The sequence below is a fragment of the Triturus cristatus genome, chromosome 1_2 (assembly GCF_964204655.1).
Source record: "Triturus cristatus chromosome 1_2, aTriCri1.1, whole genome shotgun sequence".
NCBI classification, from domain to species: Eukaryota; Metazoa; Chordata; class Amphibia; order Caudata; family Salamandridae; genus Triturus; species Triturus cristatus.
Window position 1 is genome coordinate 599,548,902 of NC_140580.1, and position 26,136 is coordinate 599,575,037.

Here is a 26,136-nt window from a genome sequence, read left to right on the forward strand (position 1 = left end):
CAGCGCATCCATGGCATCATAAGGATTTTTCACGCAGGCGTAAGAAATTTTGACACATCGTTGCCTTGGCGCAGTGATGCAAATTCTCTTGTAAATATGCCCCTGCCATTTTTGGAAGTTCATCATTTCCTGGCAGGTATTTTGTGGGCACAATATCAGCCGCATTTTCAAACATTTTTAGTGCTTTTAAGACATAAATTAAAGATACTACGTTCACTGCATTTGACTTGGTAGGCTAGTTCTGGTTGTGTGGCAAAACTGTTAATGATGAAATAAAATCTCTGAATTCTAATGCCAAATTCCTCACCTAGCTACTTAATGTGCCCCTAAGTAAATTACTTGTGATCGCTATGCCCAGTTTTCTTTACCTATTTAAAAACAAGAGTGTTTTCCAGGGCATAATATTGATGCTATCCTTCCATATTTGGAGTCAAATTAAAACATAGTTTTTGGACTTGGCAGTCTCTGCAGAGTCATCCCCAAACTTGTTGCCTTCACCTTCCTATTTTCTGACCCAGTTTTTGTTTCCTTTTAAGACTCTTCACGCTTTAACACTGCTAACCAGTGCTGAAGTGTGTGTGCTTTCTACATAACACGTGGTAAAATTGGCTTATACCCAATTGGCACATTTCATTTATTTGTATGTTCCTGGTACAGTGGTACTACTAGTACACCGGGCCTGTAAATTAAATGGGTTTAGTGGACCTACATCACTTATTGAGCCACCCACTTAGTAACTCTTTTAAACATGCCTCAAGCCTGTCATTGTAGCCTGCATGCTGTTTTAAACTGACAATTCGACTTGGCAATATAGCCCTCTTGGAAAGCTTTAAACTCCCCTTTTATTGCAAATAATCATCCCTATGGTAGCCCTTAGGGCATGCTGCATTCTAAATAAGAGGTTGGACATGTACTTTTAAGTTTTACATGTCTTGGTAGTGAAAAACTCCTAAATTTGGTTTTCACTACTATTGGGCCTACAACTTCCATATGATAACTTTGGCAATTGGGAGCAGTTAGGAATGTTGAGTTTGGTGTCCAAGGAATTGAAATTTAAAATCCTCTTCAATGGTAAAGTTGGATTCTTTAACACAGTTCTGAGAATGCCTCTTTCAGAAAGTTAGCAATTTCCAGCCCTAGCCATTTGGTTTCTAGAGCACAGTATCGTGGGTCTCACGACTCAGGGCAGTTGGCATTTGGTCTTTGTGTATTGCTCCCAGACAGTGACACAAAGGGCAATAGGTATTAGCAGGATGGGTCATCTCTGACTTGATGCAAGGGAGACAACTTCACCTACCACACTTGCATATCACAAAGGCTCTGCCTGAGCACACTCACACAAGGTTTGACACTGGTCTTTTGTGACCCCAGACAAGCTGACGCTAGGGCGGGAAGGTGAAAATTCCAGACACCTCTGGGAATGGAAACCTCCTCAACCTTTCCCTACTGCAATGTGGGCAACGGGTATAAATATTGGACCCTCAAACTCAACTCTTCAGTACATCCTGGACCTGTGTAAGACTCAGAAGTACTGCTATGCTGCTCTGCAAGAAGGACTGCCCTGCTGTCCTGCTACCCTACTGCCTGAGTGAAAGGATTGGACCTGCATGCTGAACCCAGGACCACCAGAGTGACTCCAAGGGCTAGTTGTTTGACCTGATCAGAGTGTAACGGACAGAAAATACTCGAACCACCTTGAACCCAGGACCCGCACTTTGTCTGCTGTGAGTGCTACATGCTAAGTTGTGCAACCCTAGTCCTGGACTTTTGGAAGTGTACCTAAAGGTGCTCTTATAACCTAGCTCTAGTCCTGTGGGCAGAACCCATGCATCATTATACATGATGCATCTACTTGCAGCTCTGCTTTGGTACCACCGCAGCACAATGCATTGCAGCCTACAGTCTCCTTGGAAATTCCACTGCGTGACACATCTTTGATGCAGGCCTTGACATCACAAGCCCCTCATCTACGGCATCCTCGATAAAGATGTACGAATTCACATTGCAGACCCTCTTCCTCTGAACTGTTGCTGACGCTGACTGTTGCTGACGCCGTATCTCGCAATGCTTCGCAATCCAGGATTTAAGGTGGTATGTTCAGTGAGCCTAACATAATCCTTGTATCTGGCATACACTCCATTACAGTCAGCCCGAACTTGTGACTTTGTCACAGTTTGGTGCCACCAGATATCCACGGTTGGCACTTTGTGCCTTTAGTCAGTGTATTTACTTAAAAATGTCAAAGTGCATATTTCCTGTACTACTGATTGAATTTTGTCATTTTGGACTCAAATAATTCATTACAATTTGCTCTAGTTTTCCAAATTGTTGTGGATTTTTTCTTGTGTTGTGTTTTCACTTTATTTCTGTTTAAAGTGCTACATAAATAGTTTACACATTGCCTCTAAGTTAGGCCTGACGCCTTTTGTGCTAAGTTACCATGGTGTTGAGCACAGATAAATTTGGGGACTGCTTGTGCTTCACCCTGACAAGAATTGTGGTTGCTGCTTGAATAGGGTTTCACCCACCTCAACCAGTAACCCAATTTCCAACATTGGTTGCAGCGGTGGGATTAGGAGGGACTTGTGTTTGTGGAGTGCCATGCAATGATTTTCTGTCAAACTGAAAATCCCAGATAAATAATTTGATAAAAATTTGAGGGTTTTGTTTTACAATTTTCCTTTCTCTCTCACTTGGTCATTTTTCTAAATGTGATTCCTACTTCACCTTCATAAACTTAAGAGTTTATTGTTGTTGCACCTGTGATACAAAGCCAGACTGGAAATGGACCCCAAAAGCATATCATACTACAATATGAGAGAGCTAAAGGAGTTCTGTAAGGAGAGGGGCTAGACTTGAAGACGGAATCTACTGAGCAAAATCTTTGGATGCCCTGTATGGGTTGAAGTAGTATACTGGTTGGGCACTGCCTCAGAGGAACAAAAGGGTGATAGCCTTGAGAAGGATGATGAGGAGAAGGAGGGAAATGACTTAGCAATAATTCAAGAAGACAGAGAAGAGCCCACAGATATTGAGTACCCTGCTGGATCCCCTGCTGGAAGGACTGTATCCTCTTATTAGCTGTACCCAGAAGAGTTGAAGGATAGACAGGCTGAAAGGGACCTGAACCTGCAGCTAGCTAAAATTGCTGCAGAAGAGAGAAGAACTGAGTCTGAAAAAGCCTTAGTGGAGGAGAGAAAAGCTGAGACAGAGAGAGCATTAGAGGAGAGAAACGTGTTGTGGCTCATGAGCTGAGTCTAAAGGACCTGGACTTGAAGCCTAAACAGCTGTCAAAGTCCTGCAGAAATGGTGACAGCAATACCGCAGTGTCCAAAGGATACCAAGGATTCCACACATCCAAAGACCTGGTGCCCAGGTTTGAAGTGGGGAATAACAGTAATAGGTGATTTGAAAACTGTGAGGTAGTCTTTAAGAACACAGAGTGCCAAAGTAGTTTTGGGTAGCCAGTCTGTGGAGGGATAGATACCCTTGTTGACTTTAGAGTTCGATGACAAGATATCCAACTCCTCCATGAAAGCAGCCTTGTCACTAGGTTTAGTCCCACACCAGAGTTATACCGCTTAAGGTTTAGGGATAGTCAAAAGCTGACTGCCCAGTCTTGGGTAGATTTCCTGGACGTCTCCATTAAGGCACTGAATAGTTGGGTGACGGGCAGGCAGTAGTTATGAAGGGCTGTATGACCCCAGGGAGCTTGCAAAGGAGGCAGACCTCTGGGTTAGTGCCAGAGTGTCTGGGAAGGAACCAGGGAGTGATCCTGAGGAGGGTGGTTCAGGTTACCCCCAACAGAGTGAAGACTAGGGGCAAAGTGACCCAGTGAGGTCCCAGTATAGTGTGTGCCACTTCTAAGAATAGGAGGGAAAGTTCTAGTGGATTTAGGCCCACTACACCCCATTTCCAAACCTGCTGTTTGATTGCTCTTAGTTGGAGCACAAGCAAGGGGACCTGGTCTGTAAACAGAGACCATCAACTCAGGGGAGCTCCACAGTAGAAGGAGAGATGGACGGGGCGGCTGCCCAGGGAGCCCTAAAAGCTCAGTTTTCTGGGAGTACCATTGCAAAGCACAGGGTACAGAAGCCCGGATGGAGGTGCAGGGGGGAAGGACTCACCCTTGTCACCTTGGGCTGAAAAGCAGGATACCAGCCCTGAACTGGTGGGAGCTAGAGTGGAAATTGGCTGCCTAACACCCAGGGTGGTTGCACCACACAATGAGAAACAGTTGGTTTCTGCAAATTCAAATTTCAAATATGTCAGTTGCTGCAAAACTATCCTAGATTGGTGTAAAATGTATATAATCTGGACTGTAACCTGAAAATAGTGACATTTCGAACAAGCATATGAGGTTTATGGCAACATTTGAATATTCCATGGCAGAGGTGTGAATCTTCACCTCTGGGGCCTGAAAGCTCTTGTTGAGGAGCATAGACAACCTTTCACTATAGCCCAGTAGATTGAGAGCTGTTGGCTTAGTGCCAGAGCAGAGATACTGCATCTACTTTAGAGGTCAATAAACACTCTATACTCAGGTTTTCTTTGTGGCCAATCTGCCAAGATGTACAATGTCAAGTATTGGTGAGAAACACAGAGTTAGAGCTTGTCAAGAGAGCTTGAGAACTATAGACAAAATCTATTCAAAGTGAATGATTGCCTTTTCTCACAATAACATCTAACAGATTGAACAATACAAATGAACCACTCCCACCCATGACAGAAGTGTGTGCAGGGTCGAACGTGCATATAAGGAAGTCTGGCAGTGCCAGAAGGACTGGTGCAAAGTGCTGATTGAAGGAAGACACAGACGCCCAGGATGGTTCTTAGAGTGAATTTACTTCCAAGCACAAACAATACAGGTGGCAGGGCAGCTAGGTGAAAAGCAACTGCAATGGTTTCAAAGCATCACATTCCACAATCCTCCCAACAGTGAAATCATGAATACTCCACATTGCTTTCTTCGTTCCACATTCCCTCCACGAGTCTCCTAGCTAAGACCTAAAACATCTTCCCCTTATACAACAAAACAAAATTAACAACAGAACATTATCTGGCTTCACCCACACAAGATCATATGTAAACAGTTACATTATGCACAGTCACATACCACAGTGCTGATTTCCTTTCCACAGGAGTTCTTGTGTGTGGACAACTCCTGTCACTGGACACCCCAACATATGGCTTCCAACAAATTGCTGGCTCCCCAACACAATGAGTGTCCCTTCCCTTCATGCTCGGTGGCCCTCTTTGCATAGCCAGCTTTTCCTTTCTCTATCATTTGCCATCTTTGAGCCTGACCACATTCCTATTCACACACTAATTTTTTAGGTTTGGAAATCTTTGACTCTCCTTTAGCAATTATGCCAGACAGTCTGACTCCAACCCAGTCTCCTTCCTTAACTTCCAATTGCTTTCCCTTGTTCTCAGAGACATATTTTCCTTCTGCAATTTCATGCAATCTTATCCTCTGACTCATCCATTCCATTCATCCTTGGTCACATGATTTTGTTTGCAGCTTTCCCTTGAGAAATGCAAGGAGTGACAAACCTGTGACTGCATTAGGTGTAGTGCATATTGCCCATATTAAATCCGACAGTTCTATGTTCCAATCCACCCCATTCGCCAATGATAACTGTACTTTGTCCTTAATCACTCGTTTGCACCTCTCCACAAGGCCATTATTCCTGGAATGGTACAGGGAGTTGATCACATGCTTCACACCCCACATGTTGTTAACATGCCAAATTCCTCAGATGTAAATTGTACGCCGTTATCCATCACCAACTCAGTAGATTTGACACATTTTACCCCGGGAAACGAGAATAGTAATCTATCAACACGATTACGTATCTATTACTTTCCCTCAGCATGTTCATAGGTCCAATAACATCCATGCCCAATTTAATCAATGGCCTCTCTGGCACTGGCACAACTTCTACAAAACTTGGTAGTGTCACTTGTGACCTACCAATCAGGGCACAAGCAACACAGTCTATTACCCAGTGCTCCACTTCTCTGTCTAATCCTTGCTCCCAAAAAGTATCTGACTCTCCTTTTCATTGCTTTCATACCTATATGCCCTTCATGCACAAACTCCAATACTTTTGGTCACAACCCCTGAGGCAACACCAGCAAATTAAGGTCACAGGGGTATGCAGTTCCTAGTAAATATGGATTTCTCTGCGTAGGTTAGTTAAGTTCCACAGAATCTGCAGGGAGCATTACTATGTAGGAACACATGCCCTCACACGGGGAACAACCTTTACAACGCAACTTTTACAACGCACTACACTTACAATGCATTTTTTACAACGCACAATCCATTACAACGCATGACATTACAACGCATGACACTACAACGCATTTTTAAAAACTACCTTTACAACGCATTCCATTACAACGCATACTACCATTACAACGCATACCATTACAACGCATAATATAGTAATTTTTACCCCTATACTATCCAACACTTACCCTACTGTTGCACCCCCTGGAGTTAGAATAGTAATTTTTACCCCTATACTATCCAACACTTACCCTACTGTTGCACCCCCTGGAGTTAGAATAGTAATTTTTACCCCTATACTATCCAACACTTTCCCTACTGTTGCACCCCCTGGAGTTAGAATAGTAATTTTTACCCCTATACTATCCAACACTTTCCCTACTGTTGCACCCCCTGGAGTTAGAATAGTAATTTTTACCCCTATACTATCCAACACTTACCCTACTGTTGCACCCCCTGGAGTTAGAATAGTAATTTTTACCCCTATACTATCCAACACTTAACCTACTGTTGCACCCCCTGTAGTTAGAATAGTAATTTTTACCCCTATACTATCCAACACTTACCCTACTGTTGCACCCCCTGGAGTTAGAATAGTAATTTTTACCCCTATACTATCCAACACTTACCCTACTGTTGCACCCCCTGGAGTTAGAATAGTAATTTTTACCCCTATACTATCCAACACTTACCCTACTGTTGCACCCCCTGGAGTTAGAATAGTAATTTTTACCCCTATACTATCCAACACTTAACCTACTGTTGCACCCCCTGTAGTTAGAATAGTAATTTTTACCCCTATACTATCCAACACTTACCCTACTGTTGCACCCCCTGGAGTTAGAATAGTAATTTTTACCCCTATACTATCCAACACTTACCCTACTGTTGCACCCCCTGGAGTTAGAATAGTAATTTTTACCCCTATACTATCCAACACTTACCCTACTGTTGCACCCCCTGGAGTTAGAATAGTAATTTTTACCCCTATACTATCCAATACTTACCCTACTGTTGCACCCCTTGGAGTTAGAATAGTAATTTTTACCCCTATGCTATCTAATACTTACCTTAAATGCAATTTAATATTATGCGTTGTAATGGTATGCGTTGTAAAGGTAGTATGCGTTGTAAAGGAAATGCGTTGTAAAGGTAGTTTTTAAAAATGCGTTGTAGTGTCCTGCGTTGTAATGTCATGCGTTGTAATGGATTGTGCGTTGTAAAAAATGCGTTGTAAGTGCATGCGTTGTAAAAGTGTGCGTTGTAACGACATACATCCCCTCACACACCTAGATAGGTGCCATGCTTTATCATTGGGCTTTTGCTCCATGTCGGGCCTGTGCTGCAATGCCCGATAGGCACCTTCAATGGGGCTCTTTACCAGAGATCTTTTTATAAGCCTTATGGTGAAGTGTGAGTGTATGGGTAAAATAGTGGATTGGTGTATTTTCAAAAATATGTGTAAGAGTGGGATAAAAATAGGACAGGGGGTACTCTACATACAGTTTTAATGATTGAGGCCTACTGCCAATGTTAAGATATATGATTAGCTAATCAGAGCATGTATGCGAGACCTTTATGAACTCTGAATCCCTCCCTCTTTATATATACCACCAGCAAATTCACACATCTCATTATACCATTAGACACGCTCAATTATTCAAAAACCTCCCTGGACACCTTCAATGAGTCCTCCACTCTTCCTTTGGTCCACCCTTTATATAAGTATAATATCAACTCTTGTTTCACCAAATCTTATTTCACCGCTTCTTTCTATTCTTATTTTATGCAATGCCTTTAATCCATTATTGTACATGCTACAGCGCAGAAATTATCTTTATCCTCATCCACACTTGCCTAAGCTTCCAAAGGCAGTCGTGCCAAACAGTCTGCAAAGATGTTTGTACTCCACACTAAACTGGAACTCCTGCAACCTATAGTCATTTTGCAATGCTAGGTTTGCTCTGCAAGCTCCCCGAGTGGCAAATTGATTGACCAATGGTTTGTTGGCCATTCAGAAGGTAACTTTCAACCCCCATAAAATGCTTTCTAAAGTGGTTTACTTCCCTCCACATGCCAAAGCTACTTTCAATATTACAGAATATGTGCCTTCTGAATACTGAAGTGTACGCGACCAAATGTCGCTACTTTATCCTTTCCGTCCCTTGCCTGCATCAACACAGCTCCCAGTCTGTACTGACTAGTATCAGTTACCACAATGCACGAATCATGGGTGTCAAACAATTTGAGTGGTATAGAGTCTGCTATCTCTTCCTTGATCACCCTAAATTCCTTGTCCACCTCCACAGACCACTCAAACATCAAATATTTCTTTAATAACGTTCTCCTAATTTTTGCTGTTTCTGCAAACTTCAGCAAAAACCATGCATAAACTTTTAGCATTCCAAAGAACAAGTGCACCTGGGCTTTATTTTGAGAAGCTGGAAATTCTTTAATGGCCTTCCCCAAACCCCCTTGGTACTCCACCCTTCTGTTCGACAATTTGTGTTTCAAATAATCTACACTGGTCATAGCAAACTGGCATTTGCTTGGCTTCAAAGTAAGCCCTTTATTCTTCAAAATAGAAAGTACTAATGCCAGAATCGTGTCATGCTCCTTTTCATCCACCCCAAAAATCAGTATGTCATCCTGAAAGCATCTCACATTCTCAATGCCCTTGAACATGGCTTCAATCACCAAGAATACCAAAGGATGTGAAATGGCGAAAGTCCCTATGCAATGATATCTGATGGTAGGCAGGCTCATGTCTAAAGTAGTGAAAATCCTTGACTCTTTTAGTGTAAAAAGCATCTTGGTGATATTGGGTAGAGGAAGCTTTTCGACTCATATACTTTCATTCAGATATCTTAAGTCAATAAACATCCTCAACTTACATTTGGCTTCCTAGCCAATATAATTGGTGAGAGCCACTCCGAGCTCTCTATAGACATGATTACATTGTGTGACATAATTTCCCACGTTCTTCCTTCAACTCCTCCTTCATAGCAATGGGGACATGTCTTGCCTTATGTACAACTGTCTCAGCTTCTGCTTTTAAATGTATCTGGTGCGTGAATCCTTTAATATTTCCTAATCCACCCCTAAACAATTCCATAAAGGCTTCCGTCCAGGCTCATTTCCCAACAGGCATCATACCCATCATTTCATTACACAACATAACCTGTTCTGGACTGCTGGGATCCAACATGATCCCAGGGTTTCTCTCATCTAACCAATCCAGTAAATTTGACTATTCCACTGCCACATACACAGTGCCATCTGCAAAACTCACTTTGAAGCTTAATCTTGCATCAAATTCACCCACCACCTTGATAATTTGCTTCCATATGCTACAGGCTTCACCTTAGCTTTCCTTAGTTGCACATTCCGCTATTTTTTCCCTTCTTCCACACCAATTAATATGAATAACGAACCTGAATCTGCCATCATGGTGATGTTTACTCCATTCACCTCTATTATGCAATGAGGTTTCCCAATAAAAGACTCACTTATTAGTGAGATTTCTAAACTCTCACACGCGGCCTCACTCAGTTTTCTTTTTTGTAGCTCTTCCCCCCACCATGAATACCACACTACCTTCATCTGAATCAGTTTGACTACTCATGTCGGGACTATTTCACACTGAGTTCACACTCTTAGATGGCTTCAGTTCTTTATTCTATTTTGCTTTACACACTCAGTTGAAGTGCCCATTTTTTTCTACACTTGGCACACAATTTGTCCGTTTCTGGACAAGAAGAAGAATTTCTTAAATTGTTTTTGCATGCACAATGATATCATTCAAGTGTTTTTACCTTTCTTCCGTTTTAAGCCACTTTTTCTTTGCCTTGCCTTCAGACTGCTAAAGCATGCACCTGCATCTATTCCATGAACTTTATCGTCAATTCTATACCACTCACTATTCCTATAGCATTGACTATTGTAAGGTTTTCTGCTGTTAATGACTTTTCCTTTACCCTTTTACTGTTGGAGTTTTACACTTCCTGATCCTGTATCACTTCCTCCTCAAACATCTAGATTCACAAGTGGCAGCATAAACTCTTATTTCACTTACAACGCTTTCAAGTGACTCACTAGGCAGTTGCTGCCTCCTATAAAATGTATTTCCCTCCATTATGACATTTCTTTTCTTTTTAAAACGTCAATCCAACACGTTGATGGTTGACGCACACTTATCTATTACATCTCCCAGGATGACCAGGATGGTGATTATGAGTGAATTTGCTTCTAGGAACAAACGATATAGCCGGAATGGCGGCCAGGTGAAAAGCAACTGCCTTGGTTTCAAAGCATCACATTCCACATAAGCAAGTGCCCTGGTTTCAAAACATCACATTCCAAATTCCTCCCAACAGTGAAATCATGAAAACTCTATGTTCCTTTCTTCATTCTACATTCGCTCCATGTGTCTCCTAGTTAAACCCAACAACTGGTTTGTCAAGTCAGTGTGTTGGCTGTTTTTTGGCAGTTTGTGGGCCCGTTTATGGTCTGGTTAGCCAGTTTTTGCTGCTGAGTTCCATGCTATTAATACAAACATTGCTTGCAGCAGGCACAAATACATGCAGTCTCCGATACCTTACAATATCCCTGTAAAACTTCAAAACTGCCCGATTTGCAAATGTGGGATACATTTTTAGCTATCTGGTTCACTAATGAGGGTCACTTTTATTTTGGTGCCTGGACTTTTTTTGTGTCCCAGTCTGACCCTGAATGTGTGCATCCATTTCTGTCTTCTAATTTTTCCTGAACGGTATTGAGATTCATGCAATATCCATGCACTGATTCCTCCATTCATGCAGTCAGTCATTAATTGCCCCTTTTCTCACTGTTCCCTCAATGCACTACCCCTTTTCCCTTGCACTGTCATTGGCCCTGTACATGGATACCACCCCCTTTACCCAATCATACACTCATCCATTCATCTCTAGCATCTATCTATGCACTCACCCATGCAACAATCCATTCATGCCTCATTCTTCCATCACTCAGTCTCTCACTTATTCTTGTATCCATCCATGCACTGACTAAACTCTTCATTCGTACAGCCATAGATTAATTCTCACAGTCGTCCACTCACTCGTCTACACCTCCTCACAAGGAAATAACCATGGAAGAAACAGTTGTAAGCTATACCTATTGGTGTAGCAAATGCTTGTTGTCCTATACAATTACCATTGAGTTCCTTCAAAAGGGTTTCAGATTCTTATTAGCTGCGCGTGCGCAGCACAAAAATAAAAATTACCAAGGCCGGGTCTTTCACTGTAAACCTCGTCGTTTAATCCCTCCATGCCAATTTGAGGTATAAAGCGAAAGGTTAAATTGAAATCGGTTTTATCAATCACACGTGTCCTTCACGTGTAGAAGAAAAAAAAAGTGACAAGTCGGTGCTGACATATATTTTCAATGGGGTACACTGCCCTTTAAAATTGTGGAGATGTGCGTTATAAGGTATTGTCTGCGTCAAGAAAAGAATGCATGCACCGTGAGCAGATTAGCTGAGTATGTAGCCTCTGCCAAGCTCTTGCGGAGGCGGTTCTCTCAATTAAGTCTAAACTGTTAATGGAAACTAGTTAAATGGGTTGAAGTCAGAAAATACTTATTAAAATGTAATCGTGCCATGTTAGGCTGTGGTGTCATTCGTGTTAATTAGTAATAATTAAGGAAAAGAAAAGTGTCTCCATGGCACCAGACTGTTTGGAAACGTGATACATTTCCTGCCTTTAAAGTATGGGTGCTTCTCTGCTTCCGTTATAGTGGTGCCACAAATTGTGCGCGCCACAACATCAAAAACCGGGCTGGCTGGACTGGCAACCAAAAGCAACCTTCGTAATGATGCTCAAACTAACCCAGAACCCATCCTCTACTCGCTCTATCTCTTTTTGTATTTTTTCTCTACCTCCTTTTCTTCGATGGATTTAGGCCCAGATCTCTGTACTGGGGTGAATGTTTGACATTGTTCTGCATTCTGTCCATCACTGTTTTTTTTGCATTTGTCACCCCGAGTGGGACGGGTATGCTCAGACGTGAGTCCCGTGCTCTCCATGCCACTGGAATCAAGCTATCCTGGCTGAAGAGGGGTGAAACCCCGAAACCGGTCCTAGGATGCTTGTTTCCAGTCCTGGCCTGGCATTTCGGGCTAGACTGTTCCCATTGGGTGCAGGGTCAAGACTGATTTGCATATGACTGGGTTCAAACTGAAATGGCATGGTGAGCAAAAAAACGATGGATTTAGGCCCAGATCTCTGTACTGGGGTGAATGTATGACATTGTTCTGCATTCTGTCCATCAATTGTTGTTTTTGTCCTTTTCTTCAGTCTCTCTTTTCCCATTCTGATAGCTTAATTTCTCTTTATCTCTCACTTGCCATCTTTCTTTTTCTGTTTTGAAACCACCTGCGTCTGCTGCATTTAATTTTGGTGAACTGGTGAAAGTGACAGAGGTACCAGCAGCGGCCTTTGACTTTCCAAACCAGTCTCCAATGGCTCTAGCACCCTGGGGAAATGTAAATTGGAAAATAAATACAAATCCAGTCAGGCCCTGTGCAGTGGGACTGAAATAAGATGCAGCTAGGGGCATAATGAAAGACACTGAAAGACAAGGGGGCCCAACCCCCCAGTGGCCACCCCTTTCAGCCAAAGGCCGATGACTATCTGTAAGACATGGGAGTGTCAGGGGCCCCTCGCCGTGTTCTACAAGAGGACCCAATCATTTTGGTGCTATACCACTATTTTATTGCAGAATGGTTTCTTTTTTATTGAGGGCCTGATTCACAAAGGTACTTACGCATAGTGAAGTTAGGAGTGCGGAGTCTCCACACTTGTGTGAGTCTCTACACTAAAGGCTGAATCCCTTCACTGAGAACTGCAGTACGGAGATTCCACTCCAAGTGCTGCACTCATAACTTTACTACACGTAAGTAGTACCTTTATGAATCGGACCCTCATGAATCTTTATATAGCATGTTATCACCTGGGGCATTTAGGCGCATTGAAACTAACAGAGAAACATTATATAGAAAAATAAGCCAGTGCAATGAAAAGGAAGAAAATATGAACTAAAAGTAAAGCTGATTGTGGCAGGGAGATCTTAAGGATTTTGGGGGCCCGCGCAATACATATTGTGGTGGCCCTTGTTTGGAACCACTTTGAATTAATGAAGCAGTTTCAGATCTTTCATGCCCTCTGTATCCATGTCACTGACAGTGCACCGGCATACTCATACTAATTCTAAATTTTAAACATGTCTACACCTAATACCCAGGGATAGTAAATGTGTTTTCAATATTTTTACACAGCAGCAGCTCAGTGTCATTTCAAATAAAATCTGTGACACTCTCCTGTATCTCAAATATGGGGTTCTGTTTTGATCTAAAATAAACTTTTTGTATGGATGTTGCATGAAACATAAATCAACATTTCTCTGCAAAATGTCTCTAATAGACTCTCACACATCACCCACATTAAAAATAAATGGAAGGAAAACAGGATTGAAAACAAGCTGGTTAATAATTATTTAAGGGCAGCAGGGCAAGAGTCTTGGCAGAACAGAGCTGACTTTGTCAGGCCCCCCTGAAAGTTTGTGGTCCTGAGCCAGAGCCCACATTGCCCACTTTCCTATACACAATCAATCTTAAGAGGCATTTTTCCTCTTTCTAAGTGTGTTGCAGCAGAATGCAACATACTTAGAAAGAGGAAAACACAAAACGTGAGGAGAAATAATCCTATTTCTCCTTTTCGCACGCACCTTTACAGGGAAGGTATAGCATTTTGATGCATTCCCAGGTTCACCAGTGATGGAAATTCTGGGAATGCCCCAGAACAGCATACATGGGTGGGTGTGTGGAAACAGTGGAACACCCACTCTCAGGCTCCACCCACGCAACGCATCATACCTTCTCAGTGTAGAGTAGCACAAGTCAGCCACTTCTGCTGCCTTGTTCAGTTACTTCAGATTTACCAAGCCATGCAGACCATGCTAGGTGGATTTGCAAGGCTTGGTAAATAAATGTCACTTAAGGGTTTGTGTTGCCATTGTGCCAGCTTGCATGGTGCAAGGGCAACACAACACCTTGATAAAACTGAGCCCTGGTATCCAGAGTAGTGAGACATCGTGCCAGCCTGACAGGGAGGGTGTAGAACTGTATGAGTCTGGTTACTGATATTGCCAGAGTTTGCTCCAGTTTGAGTCAGGTCCTTTCTTGGGCTGATTTCAGGGTTTTCATCATGTCACTAGTACAATAGTAGTATATCAGGGGTGTTAGTGTTTTTCTGTGTGGCTATATGTAGTTCATACAATCTTAATCTACCTGATATGCAGAACGCAAAGGGAGACCTACTTGACCTATCAGTACTAAAAGGAGGCAGAAAAGCTAAGATCATTCATTGGGCTGAACGCAGAGTTCAAAAGGTTATTTTAGGTAGGAAATTAGGAATAGACTATCTGTTTTTAAAAAATACAATGCTGTGCCTCTCAAAATGTTTTATTGTAGCAAGTACCAGTATTCTTCTTTTTATGTTTATTCCTATTTTATTTTTTTTGCAGAGTTTTATATACCACGAACTTGACCCGAATCGGGTATCAGAGCGCTTTACATAGCACCAGTTACGTTACATGAGGACACACATTCAATTTTGTTAGGCACAGGGAGATTAAGTGATTTGGCCAGAATCACAGGATGTTCAGCTTCACTGCCGAGACTCGAACCCAGTTCCCCAGATTCGAGGTCGACCGCCCTGGACGTTAGGCTAACTCCTCTCCCTTCCTTTCATAAGGATTAAAGGGAAAGAGGGCGTCTGAGGGCCAAGTGGCTGCTACCACCACCAGTGTTATGGCAAGTGGGACCACCATCGCTACTGCCACCAGCGGTGCGTCAGATGGTTCTACTGGCCCCAGTAAGTCATGTTTATTATTATGACTTACTTTTAACTATTCCCATTAGTAATGTATCAAGGCTTTCTGTATTTACATTTTTTCAACTCTCTTAACTAATGTTTGTTATCCCTGCATTTTTTGGTATGCCACTGCCAATGCCTAAAGATCTGGAGATAGGTGGCTGTGTTGTGTGCATCTCTTTAGGGTGCACTTCGACCTTGGTAGTGGTGGATGCAGGTCTCTGCACGGGTCTTAAAAATATTTACGTCTAAGCCAGCGGTGGTGGTATTGGAACCGCATCCCTCTAAGCAGGTTGAATAGGAGAGGTCATCTCGGATGTCCTTTGACCCACTCTCCATACTGACAATCATTTGCTCATCGTCCTCACCATTACTGTCCTTACTTCAAATTCTAAGGCTTTCAGGAACTCTCCTTTTCCCTTGTCTCTCAGGTGGGTCTCAGATTCGCCCATAGCCCAACCCATGTCAAGATCATCAGAAGGGGGGGCTTGGAGAAGATGGTGGAGTAACCTTCGTTTTTCTTGCTAGAGATTGTGAAGCCAATGGCTGATGAGCAACAGCTTGATCAGCAGGAAGCTCAATTTCCTGTTCTGCTCCTAATTCAGGAAAAACTATTGCTGGCTGTGGCTCTTGTTGTCCTTTTTCCTGCAATGATAGGGTACTTTGCAGCTGAGACAAAGCCAGTTCAGATCCACTGCTAGTTGCCATTACTTCAGTGGTTGATATGCTGAGAGTAATGGGCATGGGCTTAACCTTCAGTCGAGGTGGTGCTGTTGAAACAGTAGTGCTGCTCCCAGCCTTTTGCTGTCCATCGGAGAGTGCCGCAGGTACACCACATTTCCTGAGAAAGGTAGAGGGTAGCACACCAGTGGATGCAATCTCCTTCTTTTCCTCCTCACTGTTCACGTTCTTGCCAGGAACACCCTTCCTTGGGGCCATCTTCAGTAGCTCTTAGCACTTAGCTGCATAAGCCTTTTGACTCACAGTACTTTGTGTGATGTCTCTTGTGCACCTAAAAGCATACAAATAAGAAAATATTCAGTGAAATGTGGCCTTTGCACTTTGGGTCTACAAACAATGGGCCCGATTCACAGAACTAACTTAAGACAAAATCCTAAACTTACTACCATTTTGGTATTCACAGAAGGCACTTACTCATTTTGGTATTCACAGAAGCCACTTACTCATTTCGGTATTCACAGAAGTTAGGAGTCCTAACTTTAGGACTCCTAAATGCCTTCTGTGAATACCGAAAGTCTTAAAATTAGGATTTTTCTCAGTTTTGTAGTAGTATAATTAGGACTCCTAACTTTAGGACTCCTAAATGCCTTCTGTGAATACCGAAAGTCTTAAAATTAGGATTTTTCTCAATTTAGTAGTAGTAAAGTTAGGACTCCTAACTTTAGGACTCCTAAATGCCTTCTGTGAATACCGAAAGTCTTAAAATTAGGATTTTTCTCAGTTTAGTAGTAGTAAAGTTAGGAGTCCTAACTTTAGGACTCCTAAACTGAGAAAAATCCTAATTTTAAGACTTTCGGTATTCACAGAAGGCATTTAGGAGTCCTAAAGTTAGGACTCCTAACTTCTGTGAATACCGAAATGAGTAAGTGTCTTCTGTGAATACCAAAATGAGTAAGTGCCTTCTGTGAATACCAAAATGGTAGTAAGTTTAGGATTTTGTCTTAAGTTAGTTCTGTGAATCGGGCCCACAATATTTTAGCGATGTCATCATAACTACTAAACATTAGTGTATCCATTGCAAACCATGCATAAACATAATAATCAATAACATACATATTGAAAAGGTTACTTTGTGTGCCTCTAAGGCCTATCAGATGCCTGTAGCAGGCAGGGGTTGCCGGGTAATATGGAATAATTCTTAAAAAAAATATTGCTGATGTGTGCCTAAGACATATGAAACTAGACACCTATGGCAGACAGGGTGTGCAGGGATAAATGAAATAATTCTTACAAAATGTTTGCTGGTGTGCACCTATAGCCTATGAGATTATACACCTTTACCAGGCAGGGAGTGAAGGGGACAATAGAATAATGCTTAAAAAACATATATCTGCTGTATGTGCCTATAGCTTATGAGACAGGCAGGGGATACATGGGAAAATCAAAGTATTGAAGATTGTGCCAGATACATGAGTCTTCAATGCAGGTGGGCGTTTCTGCACGAGGGCATAGCAACTGAACCAACAAACATGCTTCGACCTTGAGCAGACTATTTGTTAACTCCATCAGTATGCCTGTCACAGATGTCCAAAGTTCTGCAGTTCATGGGAAACACAACAGCATGTGATGTGACATCGTTTTGTTGTTGGGGCTCTTGCTGGGCTGCTTTGGGTGCACTTACCACTTGACAGTACCATTGAGTTGGGTAACAGTAAACATCTGTTATTCGGCGCCAAGATACCCGTAGTGGTGAACGTGCGCTTTACAAATACACGTGTTATGTTATGTTACAGCATCACCCTGGTGGGACTCCAGTCCCAGGGTACACCTTCCACTTGCCGCCCGCATCACCTCAAGCCCGCTGCTCACCCTGGTGGGACTACAAGTTCCAGGGTGCAACTGGACACTTTCCCGCTGACGAGGGGGAGGTGCCAACACCGCGCTTAAAGGGCTGCCTCACCCCCCATGGTGCAGGACGCGCCTGGGTAAAGCCCAGGCCAAGGTCGGGCCTGTCCTTGCACGTCATTGCCAGGAAGAGTAAGGTCAGGGCCACCACCCTTGGCTCAGACTTTTTTATGCTGACTTGTGGGATTAACATTTTTTCCTGGTATTGTATTCACAAAAAGCACTTTGCTGAATTGCATGTGCCCACATGATGTCAATTGGCCCAATCACAGCGGGGACAAAAGTCGATTATTGGTTGAAGCTTCTATGGGGAAACCAGAAGATCTTTTGTTTTTTTCACAATCCATTGGAATATTTTTGACTAATACCCACCATTTCAGGGGGGCGGGGAGTTTCTGAGACATTTCTTATAACATTTCTTGATCGTTGGCCAACCAGCTTGTAATTACCTACTTCCACTTATTAAGGCCTGAGAAGCGTGTTGATCATAGTAGAGACCTCCGATTAATGGACAGAAACGCGAGACCATAGACTGAAAAACCCTTTCTCTCCTCACTCGCTAACTGTGCCTTTTGGGGGCTTCTTGCTTGTACAGCTCACTTCTTGTCCAAATTAACCTCAAGTGTTAGTAGGCTGAGCCTACTGGGTGGTTGAAATGCGGTACTGCCAAGGTTTAATAATGGGAAAGCGCACCTGCCCTGTTAAATAACCTTCCCGATCCCAAGCAATCCCTTCTTCCTCACTGCCACCAACCTGAATCGATAGGATGTTACAGAGGGCTATAGGTGTGGTAACTACAGAAGTACACCAAAGGTAACTGTGCCTCTGCCATCCCCACATCAAGTTGCACTTAAAACAGTAACTCGGACGGGGGGAACTGTCACCAGTATGCCAAAGAATGGGAAGCGCAAGCAAGTGGGGTGGGAGCCAAAAGATAGAAAACTAACATGGGGCCATTACCTAGGTGGAGGATTTGGCTAACCCTGATGAAACCGTAGGACATACTGACCAAACATGGATTACCCACTTGGGTGCAGAATCTGTTAACGGACTTGCAGAGCCAATTTAGAGTTATCATGAATGAAGAACTTGCACCCCCAGTCGATCACATAGATAAATTGGTAGCAATGGGGGATAATAGGCAAACAAACACCAGTGTAAGCGACTCACAAACCTCAGCGAGGGGGAAAGACTTTAGATGCCAGGCAGATAGCTCAAGTCTGACACCCCTAGATAGGCCTGGTGTGCTTAGGAATCAAGATCCAACTATCTTCCAGGGACCACAATACCTCCACTGGTCCCAGGTGTTCTAATTTTGAGGTGGGAACAATAACTCGGCACATCCCAAACGGGGTATAAATAAAGACACCCCCACTCCAATTGGGTCTATGGAGAGTAGAGAAGGGCTGGGTGCGAGGAGGGTATCGTTGGCAGGCCTGAAGTAACAAACATGCCCACTATAAATCTACCCCCAGATTCATCTCTGTATGTAAATATACTGACAGGAGTACCAGAAATTTAAAATGGCCAAAGGGAAACACAACTGGACCTCAGGAATAAATATCTGTTTTGGTTGGAGAGGTACAGACAGCTTACCTGTGATAGGGCAGGGGAAATCCTAATGGTCTGTAGAGCTGGTTGGGTGGGAAACACAAAAAACAACACAAGGGGACTGTGTAGTTATCAATTTCAAAAATCCCCAAACTGTCTGCAGCCTACTAAATCAGAAACCTTCTTCCCAGTAACCACCCACAGGGGTTAGGGCCTTTGCACTGCATTATTTTTACTCTCACTGTTACATGCCATCCAGGGCCCAAATTAGTCCAGATTTGGGCAGGTGGCACCCGGATCATCAAATTGTGGGCCACTGGCACCCACCTCCCAGACCCTTGCTATTTAATATACCAGTAACCAATGGATTTGGGGTTCTGGAAGGCATATATTGACATGCAATGACACTGGGACTAGCCCAGGGATCTAGAGGCTCGAGGTCTGGAAGAGTACTAGAGTAGTATAGTAGTGGCCAGCCTAGCCAGACCACTTGTCTCGGGGTAAGGGCAGAACTCAAGGAGCAGCAAATAACAACACAACAGGTGATCACTGGTGTAGTAAGGATATGGGAAGAGTCGCCTGGACAGCACAAACTCGCCTTGCTGTGCGTTGCGCAAAACAGCCACTTTTAGCATGAATGCCGCTGATGATATCATCAGCAAGAACCTGTTCATACATCACAATGCAATTATTTTCCCTCAGCAGTTGTAGCATTGCCAGTTTGGCGGGACACACAGAAAGGAGACGCAGCCTTTGAGTCTGCAAAGTTTTTGAAGGCAGCTTGGAAACTCAGGTCTTACTGGTAGGTTTGTGAGAGTGGAATGGCCTATGATAATAATGCACCTCAGTGTGTGACTGAATTTTGTATTTTAAAGTTAAGTGTATCAATTTTATATTCTGGAAGTTTAGAACTAGTGCTTTTCATAATACTACAATGCTATTATTCTGTGGTTTTAACGTGTTTGAACGTTGTTTTTAACGGTTTGTTAAATTATATTTTTAGGCTGTGTTCTATTATATTTGCATTGTAATCTCTCTTAAACTGAAGGATAAATGGTTGAATTCAACGGCTTTGATTTTAGGTTACTATAAGATAAGAGTACTTGGTAATGTTTACAAATATAGTGATATTGATACCTCACAGAGGTGCTTTATAGGAATTCCTCTCTCGAAAACACAATAGACAAGTGTTAAGTGTTTGATTTTTCCCAGCTATCTATTTTCCTGCAGGTGGGCACCCGGACAGAGACATTTGACATGAAGGCTCTGCAAACTAAACCTAATTCCAGTAGAAAACATCCTTTTAATTTGATGAACTTCTGCACAACACAAATAAACGATTTAGAAGGGTGTGTTTTGGTCCATTTTCCGGTGAGGGTCTTTCCGTACAAAGATACAAAATATTTTACTTTGCAGTCGCTTTTGCTGGAGTTTTACTCCGATTGCAAGAAGAAGGAAAAAGCATCTTTCAGTTAATGAGTATTCACTTATTTTTCTAATTATTAAACTGCCGTGTATTTTTCATCAAGTATGAACATTTTATTAAGTCAATGTCTCGCTTTAAATTGTGCTATTTTATTGCTGTTAAAATTGGCTTTAAGACTTTGAAACACATTTTCATACAATGAAATTGACAATTTTTGAGCAGGGAGGCAGGCAAGAAGTTATTTATAAAAAGAGGTCATTCTTCCTAATTTTAATAAGGCTCTCCTAGTGGTGGCAATGGGCAGATGGCTCGATAGCTCAGGTGTAGCGGTAGAATGAATACGGATGTAGATAGCAATTATGAAGGCCAGAATGTTGCTGGAAGACGAATGAAAATTTGACGTGCCTTCGTTTCTTTGGCAACAAGGAGGTGGATGTCTGCAGGTCTAAGAAGTACCTATACTTGGCGAAGCATCTGCTTCCATCAACGGGGTTCTTTCTCAGTAAATATGACTAACTCGCTCAGAACAAAATTAAGTACACTCAACAACCATTTTGAATTCTGGAAAGTGGCAAATACATGGCTGTTTCCAATCACTTGCAGGCACATGCATCAAGCTAAAATGTGCTCGCAAAATTAGCGAATAGCTATTTGCGAGCGCATTTTAGCATTTTCCAATGCATCAACCAAATATCACAAAATCGCAATTATACCGAATCGCTTATACCGGGAAACAAGATCTAGCAAATCCTAATTTGCGATTAAAAAAATTCGGGAGCAAATAAAGAATCGCTAAAAAAAATCGCAATGCAATGCATGTAAAATCGCAAATAGCGATTTTCATGAAAATCGCAACTTAGCAAGTGCAGATTAAGGGGAATCAGAAGCAGGTGGTAAAAAAAAAAATCCCTACAGCTGCAAAGCATCAGAGGGCTATTTAAACTGACCAATGAAGCCATAGAGGCTTTACACAATGGCGGCACTCTACGTGTTTGCGAGGAGGATGAGGATTCATGCAGCAGCCCAGGCCAGAAGGAGAATCTAGGAGAGGATATTCCGCCTGCACATCACTCTGTTGGGACAAACTGCTGAGGACATATATGATAAGTACCGGCTGAGCGCTGCTATGATACTTTACCTCATAGCCGAATTGGAACCACTAATGCAGTGCCAGACACTTAGGACCCATGCAATCCCTACCCATGTCCAGGTGCTATGTTGCCTGCACCTACTTGCGTCAGAAAGTTTCCAGGGGGTCGTGGCAGAAGCTGGAGGGGTATCACAAAGCTCCCTCTCACGTTTCTTCAGATCCTTCCTGGCTGCCATGATGACTATGATCCACAACCACATCACCTTCCCCACAACCCAAAGGGAATTGAACCAAACAAAACTCGAATTCTATCGAGTAGCCCAGTTCCCTCATGTGACTGGATGCATAGATTGCACCCACGTAGCCATATGTCCACCAGCAATCAATGAGTATATCTTCCGTAATCGGAAATCGTATCACTCAATCAATGTCCAAGCAGTGTGCAATGGGAAAAACATCATAACCGACATTGTAGCGCAATACCCTGGGAGCACCCATGATTCATACATCTTCCGACACAGTGGCATTCACACACGCCTGTTCAGGGGGGAATTTGGCAAAGGACACCTGCTAGGTAAGACAATATTCTCATTCACACGAATTAAGTATGATATGGCAATGCATACCTGACACTAACACCGTGCTTACTACCCTGTAGGTGACAGTGCATACGCCGTGAGGAACTATATCATGACTCCATACTTGAACCCAGCCTCCCCACAAGAGCAGCGGTACGGCGCAGCACACATCAGGACACGTAATGTGATCGAACAGACATTTGGATTGCTCAAAAGTCGCTTCCGCATCTTGCACAAAACTGGTGGAGCGATGCTGTACCAGCCGGAAACCTGCTGTAGGATAGTGGCAGCATGTGCAATGTTGCATAATATAGCTACAAGGAGAGGCATTCCCATAGAGGTGTCCGACACTGAGGACAACCAGACCCCTGTACACCCACGACAGCCGCATTCGGTAAGCTCAGCGGAAGGGCAGAGGAAACGTGCAGACATCACCCAACATTACTTCTGAGGTACGCAATTATGAGACAAAACACTGGCATTCTTGAACAGAAAAGTCTTAATTTGCACGTGAGCAGGTAGTGGTGTGTAGCTAAAAATAGATGTTGCTTAATAGCACAATAACTGCATGCACCAAAGCACAAATTAAATAAATTTTGGACTTCATTGTCAGTCACTATGAATGTCTTGGACATGGTTACGCCACCATGGAAGATAGTTCAGAGGTATGTTTGTGTTCAGCGCTTCCTCCCACGCATACCGAGACGTCTTTCGCCTGCATCTGCATCCTCACTCATGGGTGCAACTGTAGGTGTTGTCCTAAGTGTACTGCACCTCCTACCAGTGCTGACTGATGCAGACATGCTGCTAAGGCTGGAGGCCCCTCACTCCCCTCATCTCCTGTGACATTGCTGAGCCCACCAGTACCAGCCTGGAGCAGTTCAACAGCAGTGGTTGCTTGGCCAAGGGCCCTGGCCACATCCCCACAACAATGTCCCATGTCTATTTGCATTGCCACCGACCTCCTTGACAGCAATGAAGTGGCATTGCGCAACTTGCTGTTCGACCTGGTATAGCCAGCCAAGCGCACCATGAATTGGCGATGCCTCCTCCTCTCTGTGTTGTGTCCCTCCTGCATCACATGAGCCAGCTCCTGCATTGTGGCATTAGTCTGCCTGTTGCCATCCACAACCGCTTGAGTTAGTTCACTCACGCGATCTGCCATGGCTGATATGTTCTTGTTCATCTTTGTCATTTGCAGATTGATGGCTCCCATATGTCGTGCTTGCAGGCGCTGCACCCTAATCATCTAGGACTCCACGCCTCCCCACACATTTGGAGTTGATGCCTCCTGTGCTGCTATGAGGCCCCTTGACCTGCGTCTTCGTCCCATCCGTACATGTGCCTGAGGTGTGGTGGTGGTCCTCAGACTAGGCTGGCTTGGCGGAAGAGCCCTTTCAGGATCCTGAACGGTCTCCATTATCTGAAGAGTAGGGACTGTGACCCTGCGTCATGGGGGTGCCTGGGATGTGTTGGGTGGTGTGACGGCAGTCTCTGCAGTGGTCTGTGTGCTCTCTCCACATTCACTGTCATCAGTGTCTACTTCTTCAGCATCTGTGGTGTGAAACAGTGCAATATTAATTTGTGTTGGTGCTAATGTTTTGCCACATTAAATTTACTTTACTCTCAAGATCTCACTGTCTGTATCACTGACTTCAATGCAGTTTGGGAACTATGGGCTCACAATGTGGAATTTGACTATCAAATTGGCTCAGGGGACTACAACTCCCATATGCATTTGGGTCTCTATGTGAATTGTGGACTGGAGTTGATTACAGCAAATTGGGTTTTAATTACAGATAGTGCACAATTAGTATTTACATTGATGTGTATATTTTTGTGCTTCTTACCTTGTGTACTACTGGCCGCCCCGGACGTATCCAGCTGCGTTACTCCCACAGCACCTTCTGGCAGGATTGTGCCCTCAACCAGGTCCTCCAGGGCTGTGTTGTCTGGGACTGTTGAGGGTGCTCCTCCAGTGGCCTTTGCCTCCTTCAGCCTCTGTGCTATTCTCTCCTTGGCCCGGCTACTCAAGTCATACCACCTTTTTTTTAAATCTTCAATACTGCGGTGTGCCACCCCCACAGCATTAACTTTGTTCTTGATCCTGTTCCAGATTCTTCGTTTTTCTGCCTCTGGTACTTTAAGGGAGAGCTTCCCAAAGAGCTTATCATGGCTCTTTACCACCTCTTCAATGAGGAACTCTAGTTCCCTCTTGCAAAATTTTAGCTTTCGCATCCTGGCCACTGCCCCCTCTTCTGCTGATGTTTGGGCCATTTTTGCTCTCTGCAGGTGTCAGCAAAACAATGAGATTATTTCCACAGCTCTCCCCCAGCACTCTGCTTCCTGCTCTCACTTTCTCTGGGCACAGACTGCAGCATGGGCTGAGTGACTTCTTGGTTGTGAGGTCATCAGCCTGCTCCTAATGCGACTCAGAAAATTTCGATCTCGCAATTTGCGATCTCGTAAATAGCGATCTCGCAAATTGCGAGATCGCAATTTGTGTGTTTAACAGGATTAGCGATTCTTTAAAGTGTTATCGCTAATACGTTTAGCGATTTTTTGAGATTCTTTATTTAATCGCTATCTGCATCATGCATAGGTAATAGCGATTCCTTATTTGCGAGTCCCTAAAAATCGCAAATAAGGAATCTTTATTTTTCTGCTTGATGCATGTGCCCGATAGTCCTTTCTGGCACAGTTCTGACAAGAATAACATGGTAGGAATTATCAAATTGTGACACTATTTATCCAACACTTCTTTGCATCGTGTTCATGCCTATGCATTGCTACAATAACACTGCTACAAGATTGGATCTCACCTCTGAGTTCTATGCATGACATTAAATGCCCAGCACATACTCTGCAGTATTATGCCACACTTTACAAGCTAGGCATAATTAATGAAAATAGTAGTTCCTTACTCACACCTCCAGAAAGTGATTTGGGGTTTAATCAGGGGTATTCTGTGATGTACAATTGTTACATATATAATATATTTTCTGAATATAATGCCTTTGTTTGGACTTCCTGGTACATTTTTAGAAGATTCTCATCTCTAGAAATGGATGAAGAGAGGTGAAGAAAGTCAATGAATGAGAATATCAGAAGAAATAAAGTGCTAGTTTTAAGAACTAATTCCACCCCTCCCCTCACCCTGCACTGCCCAACGAAATTCTCAGGTCCATATTCTCAAGGAGCTATAGTTAACGGCACTTTATCGCAGCCAAAGTTGCAATAAATCTATCACTCCATTCACAAGCTGGTGCTAACAGCCCATAGCACCAGTTTACCTTCAATAGCAGCCACAAAAAACATCACAACAGATGACCCCGGCAACTATCGTTAATGAGATGCAGAGTAGGCGTTCCCGAGAAAAAAGAAAAAAGCCGTGATAACACCACTTCGCAACATTCTCAACGACCAGCCACATCGGCGATATGACCACAAAACATGCGATAAGGCGCGTTAGCAGCAGAAAATGAACACCTGCTCTGACCTGGTGTAAAGTCGGACGGCAGCTTGCAGCAGAAAAGGGAGCCCAGCCCACAGCCACACCTGAAGAACAACAGATGCCATGGAGCTACTCACCATGCAGCTCGGAGCCCCAACAGAACCACAACACCCACCTCCACCACCCCCAGACCCGACACCACCCCCCGGACCTCCCTGCACCACCCCCCAGACCACCACAG